Consider the following 10,263-nt stretch of genomic DNA (forward strand, 5'->3'; position numbering starts at 1 on the left):
TTCTTGTACTTGGATCACAATGTCTATGAGGTGCCTTCCTTTGACAAAACCACCTTAAAGAGGGGAGATCAGATTCCCTAACAGAGGCTTGAGCCTATTGGCTAAGAGTTTGGTGAGGATCTTGTATGAGGCATTGCAGAGTGAGATAGGCCGGAACCTGTTGAAAGTATCTGGGTTAACTTCTTTTGTGATTAGAGCAAGGAAGGTGGAGTTGGTGCACCCTTCCACTTTGGATTTCTTTTGGAAGTCTTTTATCATTCTGAGGAGATCGAGTTTTATTACATTCCAGCAAGCTCTGTAAAAATGGATGGTGAAGCCATCCGGCCCGGGGGCTTTATCCGGCTCTATTGACCATATGAATTCCACTATCTCTTTTTCAGTTAAAGGCTTCATTAACCCAACGTTTAAATCTACAGTGACAAGTGAAGGGATGTTTTTCAAAAAGTTAGCAGCCAGATCTTCATCAGAAGAACCATCCTCTTGAAATAGTTGCTGAAAATGAGATGTGGTAGCCTGTTATATAAGAGGTTGTCCTTGATGAATTCCCCCTCCCTAGTGGATATTTCCAAGATGTGATTCGATGAGAGATGAGCTCTGCATTGTATGTGAAAGAATGATGTGTTTCTATCTCTAGCTTGCAACTAGAGGCTGCGAGACTTGAGGCACCAATATTCCTCTTCCTGGCGAAAGGAGAGAAAAGAGTTGAACTGGGCGTTTTGTTTGATGAGCAGCTGAGCTTTGGTGGTTTCAATTTCTTCCATACCTAACTGAATCTCGGTTAAAGCCTGCACAGTATTTTTCCTATTGCTCGTTGGAGTGGAGAGGGGTTTTTTTCTTGCCCAGGTTTTTAAGGCATACTTAGTGTATTTAAGTTTCTTCTCCCACACAAAGCTGGGGGATCCTTCAACTGGTTAGGACCAAGCTTGAGCCACTATGTCCATAAAGCCCTCTCTCGCTACCCAAGGAGGCCTGAATCTAAAGGGAATAGGGCCTAAGTCTTCCTCTTTTTCTAGTAGCAGCAAGATGGGGTTATGGTCAGATGTTATCTTGGGCAATATTTTTGTAGAGATTAAATGCTTCCCCTCCATCAAAGAAATTTGAACTAGAAACCGGTCTAGACGAGCAACAATGTTAGCATTACCAACTCTATTGTTGGTCCAGGTATAACGACCTTTCTTAGGTTTGAGGTCAAGGAGGTCCCAAGCAAGAATCAGAGACTCCACCGAGACATGGAAGGGATCTTTACCCCATACTCCACCTTTTTTCTCTTTCGGATCTAAAGTGATGTTAAGATCCCCCGCCAGTATGATGTTTGGGGGAGTGTAGATTTCTAGGAAGTCTGAGAGAGAATTCCAGCAGTCCTTCTTTTCCAGGAAATTAACAGGGACATAAAGATTGAAGAGAGCCAAAGAAATATTACTTGGAAGATGTAGAAGTTCTGTGTATATCCAGTGTTGGGTTGTGAAGGAGCTTTTCAGCTGAAACATATCCTCTGACCATAAGGTTGCAAGACCCCCTGAAGTACCTCGGGTGCTGACCGCTTTTCCTGAGTTCTTTTTCCACTTGGTTCGACTTAAGGATAGAAGAACATCCTCTTCTATCTTTGTCTCTTGGAGCAGGAGGATATCTAAGGGTTCCATTCTTGATAGATCTTTTATTGCTTCAGCTTTCAATGGGTTCCCCAAACCCCTGCAATTCCAAGAGATAATCTGCATTATTTACTAGGGAAGGAAGGAATAGGCCCTCCCTTTGTGGGTCGGGCCCTTGTGTTTCTTCCTAATGACACTTTGATTGTGGAATGACTGCCCTGCATCTTTAATCTCTCCGCCTCTTCTTCTCTGATCTCCTTACGAGACTTCCTGCCTTTTTGGTGGATTGCTCAAAAGAGTCTTCTTCGGAAGAACCATGGATGTCTATCAACTTTTTCTTTTTGGTCATTTCTGCATAAGAGAGTGGGGATATGGTGCCTGCTGGAGAGCCCTGGTTTTCCTACGGGGTTGCATCTACACAAGGGATTTATGAGGTGGCTACTCCAGTTTGTTCCTGAGATCCTGAGTTTATTTCTGCGTCTGCTATCTGTTCCATATATTGCTGCACCTCTCCCTCTTCAAGTTCTGGTTGGTTTTGATCTTCTGGAGGGTTTAGAACAACAAAAGGATTTGTTGAGATGGTAGCATTTTCTATGGCTTGAACTTCGGGTAGTCTCTTCCCAGAAGAGGGTCCTCCGCTCTCTGCGTCCCCTCCTTTCCCTTTCGCTCTGTTGATCTGCTTGCATGTCACTGCTTTTCCGGCTTGTGTCCACTATTCGCCCGTCTCTTTTTCAGGTTCTTCCTCAGTTTTCTTCTTGCAATTTTGAGCGAATTGGCCATAGCCATGACAGTGTCGGAACTTAAAGGGGATTTGTTCATAATCAAGTTCCTGTATGTGAGACCAGCCAGCTACGGTTAGCTTGATTGCCTCGGGCAACCCTATCTCCAGATCGACTTCAACACATATTCTGGCACACGAATATTGTTCTCTCCTTTCAGCCTTATCAATGCATTTTCCTAGTTTGTTCTCGATTGTTTCCATAGATTCTGAGTTGCAGCAATGAAGAGGGAGGTGGGATAACCTTACCCAGACAGGAACGACTGAAGGAATATCTTGGGAAGGATCAAATTCCGGCGTCCATTTATTCAGATAGAGCCCTTGGGGTCCCATGAAATATGGACCGTTTCTGAAAATGAGGTCTCGATCTTCTGCTGAATCGAAGACAAATATATAATACCCTCTGCCTACCAGATGATTTTGGATTCCTTCAGAGACAAGGGGCCTCCAGTTTCATTGGACCCATCCATCAATAGCTTTGGGAGAGGGCCAGAGGCCCGTAAATTGACCAATGAGTCCGTGTTCTGTTAGGTTCAACGCAGTCCAGCACGGGCGTTCCGCAGGTAGTGCAACAGAGGGGATGGATTCAACTTTCTTTACAAACTTCTACTAATTCAAGTTTGCTTTCCTCTTATCGTAGGAGGCTACTAGACGTTTGAAGGCATCGATCTCAGGAGGGAGGGGAGGACGAGGTCCCCCTCTGGCGTCCATGCCGGCAGAACTCGAGTTTTTACCAGTAGGTCATTGTGAAATTTTAGCTATAACTGTTTTTCAATGAAGCTTTAGAATTTGAAAAACGCACCCTCTCCTTACAGGCGCGTAGTGCCCTTAGAAAATACATTGAGTTTTATGGAAAACGCGCAACACCAGTTCTGAACACGTCCTCTCAGGATGGTTTCATTTTTTCACAAGCTTGAAACATGGGAAAAAACTATGCTTGGATTTGGTTTCCCTCCATCCACTTTTTTTTTTAATTATATATATATTAAAGTTTTATTTTTTAGTTAATTAAAAAAATGTTTTGATGTTTTTTTCGTTTAGATTTTGATGATGATGATGATGATGGTGGTGGTTAACGTCCATTGAGACCAAATTGGTCTATCGGACCTATAATTTTCTTAGTTTTTAATTATCTGGCTCCTCGTCTTTCTTGGCGAGATTGGTGCTGTAGCTTTCTTTTTTTCCTCTACGGTCTTCCAACTTCCTTTATCTTGCATCTCCTTCATCTCTTCTGGTTCTTGGGACATTGGTGTCTTAGCTTCACGATCTATTGTGTTCGTCCTTTTGAAGATAGTCGGAGAAGAAGTTTGGTCTACGAGATCTGCTTTGCTGTTAAATGAAGATTTATTTTGTGCGGTATTCGAATCCTCATAACTGTTGATTTGTTGGGCGGGGCTTTCTCCCTGCTTGTCTTGAGAGTTGTTTCTTTCTTGCTCGATTTCTTGTGATTCAGAGTTTTCTCTAGAGTATTCCTCTTTGATCACAGTGTAGTGTTATTTTTGTGCTCCTTCCCACCATGTAGATCTATGGTGGTTTTTTCTAGCAGAATTTTTCTGGGAGGCTTTTGGGCAATTTTTGGCTAGATGGCCTGTCTCAAAGCAGGATCGACATCTGAAGAGGACACTTTCATAATCAAGTTTCTGGTTCCAGGCATAGTCTTTACTTGTTAGGTTTATTTCAGCTGGGAATCCGATGCTAAAGTCCATTTCCACATAGATGCGTGCATAGGTGGTTCTAGCATATTCCTCTGTTTCTGGGCACCTACAATAAAATTTCCCAATTGCATTTCCAATAGCTTTTAGCGAGGAGAGATTCCAGAGATGCAAGGGTAGGCTTGGCAATCTCACCCAAACTGGTGCTGAGGTTATGACTGCTGTAGAGGGATTGAATGATGGGTTCCATGGCTTCATGAATAGGCCTGATTTTTCCCAAAACCAAGGGCCGGAATCTAGAATACATTGTCTGCTTTCAGGATTTTCAAAATCTACTATAAAGAAACCCATAACACAGGAGTAGATATTAATTTCATCAGAAATGATAGGCTTCCATACCTCCGAGATTCAATTGTGGAGAGTTGTTAGCTGCGGCCAAAAACCATTGAACCTGCAGATTAGGGCACTTTCGGAAAACTTCAAAGCCTCATCGAGTGAGGCCTAGACCACCTGGACAGTGGGAGCTGGGGCTTCACTGACGATATGGGTAGGAGCTTGCCCTCCAAAAGCGGATGAGCCAGCAGTTATTTTCGCAAAGCTGGGAGCCATATTTTACTTGCCCGTAGAACCTAGCCGCAGAGAAATAAGACAGAAGATAAGATTAGATCTAGATCTAGCCGCAGAAGATTAGATCTAGAACCTAGCCGCCTAGATTTAGATCTAGAACCTAGCCGCCTAGATTTAGATCTAAAACTATTTAGATCTTTGTTATTATTTTTTCTTTTCAATTTTTATTTTATTTTTACTTGTATTTTTATATATATTAAATTGTATGTTTTATTTTTTTAACATTTTTTTTGTTATAGAAATATGTTTTTCGGATTAATCACATTATTAGGATTTGGTCAATGTTTCAAACCAACTAATGTGGTTCATCCTCAAGACAAGGTGAGAAATCAATCGATTTGAAGGAATAAATAGTATGGATGCATCATTGCCGGGAGTTAATCATTGGTAAATTAGTTAATAAGGTAAGAAAATATTATTAATTTTTATTGGTAAGGGGCTGTATATTAAAATATTAATTAATTAGTTAAAAACTAGGAATAAAATATAATTAGTTATAGACTAGTTGTTAGGAATAAATGAATGTAAAATATTCTAAATATATTTAATAATTATTTATAATATTATTTGTTAGGGGTTGACCCATTCCCATAAAAAGAAAAATAAATAGAAATATAGTTATGTTGACTTATATAAAACCCGAGAGGTATTGAAATATTAATAATTTATCAAAAAACAAACGGGTTAAAAATATAAAGGAGAAGTGAACTATTATAATGAATTGTCAAGAGGGAAAATAAAATTAATATCTAAAGGGTTAAATAATAATATAAAATAATAAATAAATTATTATTATTATGAATGAGAAAGAATTGAAGAGGATAAAGGAGAAGAAAGAAAGAAAGAAATTGTTTTAACGTCCACCAGGCTAAGCCATTGAAATCGAAAGGCATGCCAGAAATCCACCTCATGATTCTTCCTCCCCTTCTTCTCCTTTATCCTCTTCAATTCATTCTCAATAATAATAATAATAAATTAAATAAATGATAATAATAATAATAATAATAATTTTTTATTTTATTTTATCTTAACCCTTTAGATAATAATTTTGTTTCCCCTCTTGACAATTCATTATAATTGTTCAGTCCTCCTTTATAGTTTTAGCCCTTTTTTTATGATAAATTATTAATATTTTAATACCTCTAGGGTTTTGTATAAGTCAACATAACTATATTTCTATTTATTTTTATTTTTATGGGAATGGGTCAACCCCTAACAAATAATATTATAAATAATTATTAAATTTATTTAGAATATTTTACATTCATTTATTCCTAACAACTAGTCTGTAACTAATTATATTTATTTATTCCTAACATCTAGTTTTTAACTAATTAATTAATATTTAAATTTCCTAACAACGAGTTTTAATTAATTAATTATATTCTAATATGCAACCCCTTATCAATAAAAATTAATAATATTTTCTTACCTTATTAACTAATCTAACTCCCAGCAATGATGCATCCATACTATTTATTCCTTCAGATCGATTGATTTCTCACGTTGTCTTGAGGTTGAACCACATTAGTTAGTTTGAAACGTTGACCAAATCCTAATAATGTGATTAATCCAAATAACATATTTCTACATTATGGATCACAAAAGTCTTAGATCTAACATATTTTTTTTGTTATTTTTACTTTAAATCTTATTTGAATAATTTTTTTTGGTAAGAAAATGCTTTAAATGTCATCTTCCAATAAAAATTTTATAAAAAATGTTTTTTGTTTTTTTATTCATTTTTTTTTCATAAAAATATTTTATTTAACATGTCATTTTCAGCGAAACATTCCTTAAATACATATTTTTTTAATTATATCTATATGCAAAATGTGTATTTTTTGTCAAATATTTAAAATTGTTATTTTTTAATGACAATTATTTTATGTGAATTGAAGGATTAATTAACGATATATAAATATATAGAAAATCATAATCTCAAAATATTAATGTTATTATCTTTTTCAAACTTTGCGAAGCAAATTAAAAATTTCATTATAAAAGAACATTGCAAAGAAAAATAAAAAATACTTGTTTGAAAAACCCTTAAAAAATAAACATTTTAGAACGAAAACAAGAAGATGAATAAGACAACTTGAAAAATGGTAAAATAATCAATATTTAAAAAAAAAATTCACACGATACATTATAAAATTTAAAGTGTCAAAAATAAACCTCATAAAAAAATGGGGTTGATGTTGTATCAACACTTTTCAAAATCAGCATGAAAATCACTAACACTAAAAAAATAATATTCACACTTGATACATAAGAAAATTTAAAGTGTCAAAAATATGCTCCAAAAAAAAAGCTATTTTAAATAACCACTTTTCAAAATCGGGTGCCTTTTTTGTTACCTTAAAAAAATGGGTACTAGGTAATTTTCTCATTTGATTGGTAATTATGTTAAATGTGTTGGCATTAAAGGCTTTTATTGATAATATTTTAGTGAGTGATCGACATATACGATATTATTGGTGATACTTTAAGTGTAATTAATGCTCATCTTCTTATTTCCGAATATGTTTCAAATTAAGCACATGCGTGGAAGTGCGAAAGAATTCTATTGTGTGGATGAGCCTTTCAATGTGTGGATTGCCACACTTAGCACAAAAAGTTTTTTTTGCTAATATTTTAGTATTAAATAATGCATATTTACTCAATAACATTGTTTATGCTTACATTATTGATAATATTTTAGTTGTAAATAATGCATACTTTATGCTTATATTATTAATAATATTTTAATTGAAAATAATGCATATGTTTATATTTCTGAATATGTTTCAAATTAGGCATATGTGCGCAAGTGCGAAGAAAGTACATTGTGTGGGGGAAGCTTTCTATGTGCAAATCGTCGCACTTATTACTAAAAGCTTTTATTGCTAATATTTCTGAGTATTAAACAATGCATATTTATTGTTCGTAATAACACCGAAGCAAGCGTTGGGCTTATGCTATTGTTGTTAATACTCTAGTCATAAATAATGTGTATCTCCCTGCCTGTACAACTAATTAAGTGGGGTCCGCATTTCGCCCACGTTTTTGTCTCGGCCCATGCTTGCTCTGCATAATGACATCTACACAACTTTCTCCATACGAGTTATTTTTGGACACGCTTCCTCCATAGATGTTATGAGCTAGACTCCAATAGTGCAAGTACTATCATACATATTATCCTTTTATTTGCATAGGTTAAAACATGAGTGCTCTTACTATAAGTATTGAGACTGTTTTACTATTGACCCGATTATGCTTATAAATTCATTCAATCCATTGCTTTCGCCAAATGCATAGTCTATTAATATTATAATAGAATAATATAGTTAATGATTATAGTTAATATAGTTAATATGTATTAATGGTTAATCATTACAAGCATTAAGGTTGTGTATCCATTTATGCTCTTCCTTGTAATTATACAATTGAGCAGAACGAGATATCTGGAATATTATAAAAATTGAATCATTGTATGAAATATTGATGTGCGTAGGCCGACACAACAAGTTGTGCATAATGAACTTCCACACAATGGTAATGTGAATGTCGAGGACTATGTTGTGTAAGGACCACTAATCGGAAGTGAGCTTGGCAATATCGAGTTGAATTCAAGTTCCTAAATATTTAAATATTTCAAGCTTCGAGAACTGTGAAAACAATGATTTTAATGATATTATTGGTAATGTTTTAGTTATAAATAATGTTTTTGTCCTTACTCCGCACAATGAAATTTTCCGAGCTTCTTCTGCACATGCTAGATCTGGACACACTTGCTCAATTCGTACTCCACACAGTAAAATCTCCACATAATGAAACATAATAATATTGCTTGTTTTCTTGCGCATACCCCATCCTCCATAAACATTTATACGATATATGATATATGATTTGAGAATTTGCAAAAATATCTCTACACAACGAAATATTAAGTGAATACTTTTTTCAGGAAATCGACAAACGTACCCCATCCTCCGTGCAGTCAAGTATCCACACAATGAAACATAAAAGCTTTGCACAACACAATAAAATCTTCGCACAATGAAATGTCCCACACATATTGATACCCTATTTTCTAGATTTTTTATTGTCAATAGAAAACACATATACTTCCAATATAATACAAATTCATAAGTTCTACATTTCACAACAAATCCATTGTGTGTAAAAATATCACAGATTAACATTAATAGTTTAACAATATCCTATGCACCATTTCGTACAATGTAAATTAACAATGTTAATCATTATGCTCTCTCGCACATACCCGGTCTTCTGCAAATATTCATAGCTTTAAAATCAAATATTTATGCAAATTCTCTTCTCCACATACTACATACTCCGCACAGTAAAAGCTCTGCACCACGAAAGATAATAATATTCCTCATTCTCCTGCACATAGCGAGTTTTTCTTAAACATTCATACGATATACAATATATGATCTGGAAATTTGTAAAAGTATCTCTGCAAAACACATTTACTTCCATACTCAATAACACCCTTCAATTAGTAATTGGCATTTGAAATTGTTATTATTGAATTAATAGACATGTCCTAACTACACACTTGTTTTATTAATTGCTCAGTAGGCAGGTACATATTGCTACATTTCTACTTCCATACATCCATCCTTATCACATGCTCTGCACATTATCTATTCGCACAAGAAATGCTTTGTAAACTGTTTTTTCTTCTTGAGAACACTTGATAATTACAATAAAGGTACTTGCGTTTTTTAATCCTAAAATGAGTAATTACATTCATATTATCAACAAGGTTTCATTGGAAACCCAATTCAATATATACAAAAAAAAATGTTTATCACTTCACAATGTTATCTAACTTAATGTGTATTCTCAAAATTAATACAAAACGTAAAGCTTTGAAGCTTTTGTTATGATTTTGAAAGCATTAAAGTATTAAAATTAACGTATAAATTGTTACTAGTTGAGTTAATCGATAAAACGTGAAGGTTTATTCAAATTTGAAATCGCAACACACCTAATGTTCATTCTTATTAATAGTCTAATGTTCATATTTATTTGCTAATATTCTAATGTCAATACGATTTTAATGTGTGCTACATAATATAGTGCGAAGTTTTATTGTATGAAGCATTCCAATGGATTTTCTTATCTCCGCATAAGTACAAATGTGAGCGAAGACCTTTTATAGACCGAATATGGTTTCCGCACTTCAGCAAAATAAATTTCATTTGCACAAAAAAACTTTGATAATCAATTGATTAAAGGTTGCGCTCTTTGCACAGTCAAAGCCTTGTTTATAGTTATCTTTTTGTAAATAGGCATATGTGTGGAACTGCGGATTAAGTCCATTGTGCTGAGGAAGATTTGAAGATTTCATCATCTGATCTCTGAACTCTACACAATGAAATCTTCTTGTACAAGGAAATTTGTTTGGAAAAAGCTTTGCCCCTAATTAATTCGTTAAAGGTTACATATTGCAACACAAGGCCAATCGAAATCGGAAAAGTATAAAATTGATATATCATTTTCATTTGAAATAAAACAACAAACTTCCATTATTTACAATAGATAGATACAAAGAAAACGAAATAAAATCCCTTCCCAGAGTACCGTGCTCCGGACAAATTTA

This window comes from Pinus tabuliformis, chromosome 3_2 (assembly GCF_031772625.1).
Source record: "Pinus tabuliformis cultivar Carrire ecotype Pingquan chromosome 3_2, CPIR1, whole genome shotgun sequence".
NCBI classification, from domain to species: domain Eukaryota; kingdom Viridiplantae; phylum Streptophyta; class Pinopsida; order Pinales; family Pinaceae; genus Pinus; species Pinus tabuliformis.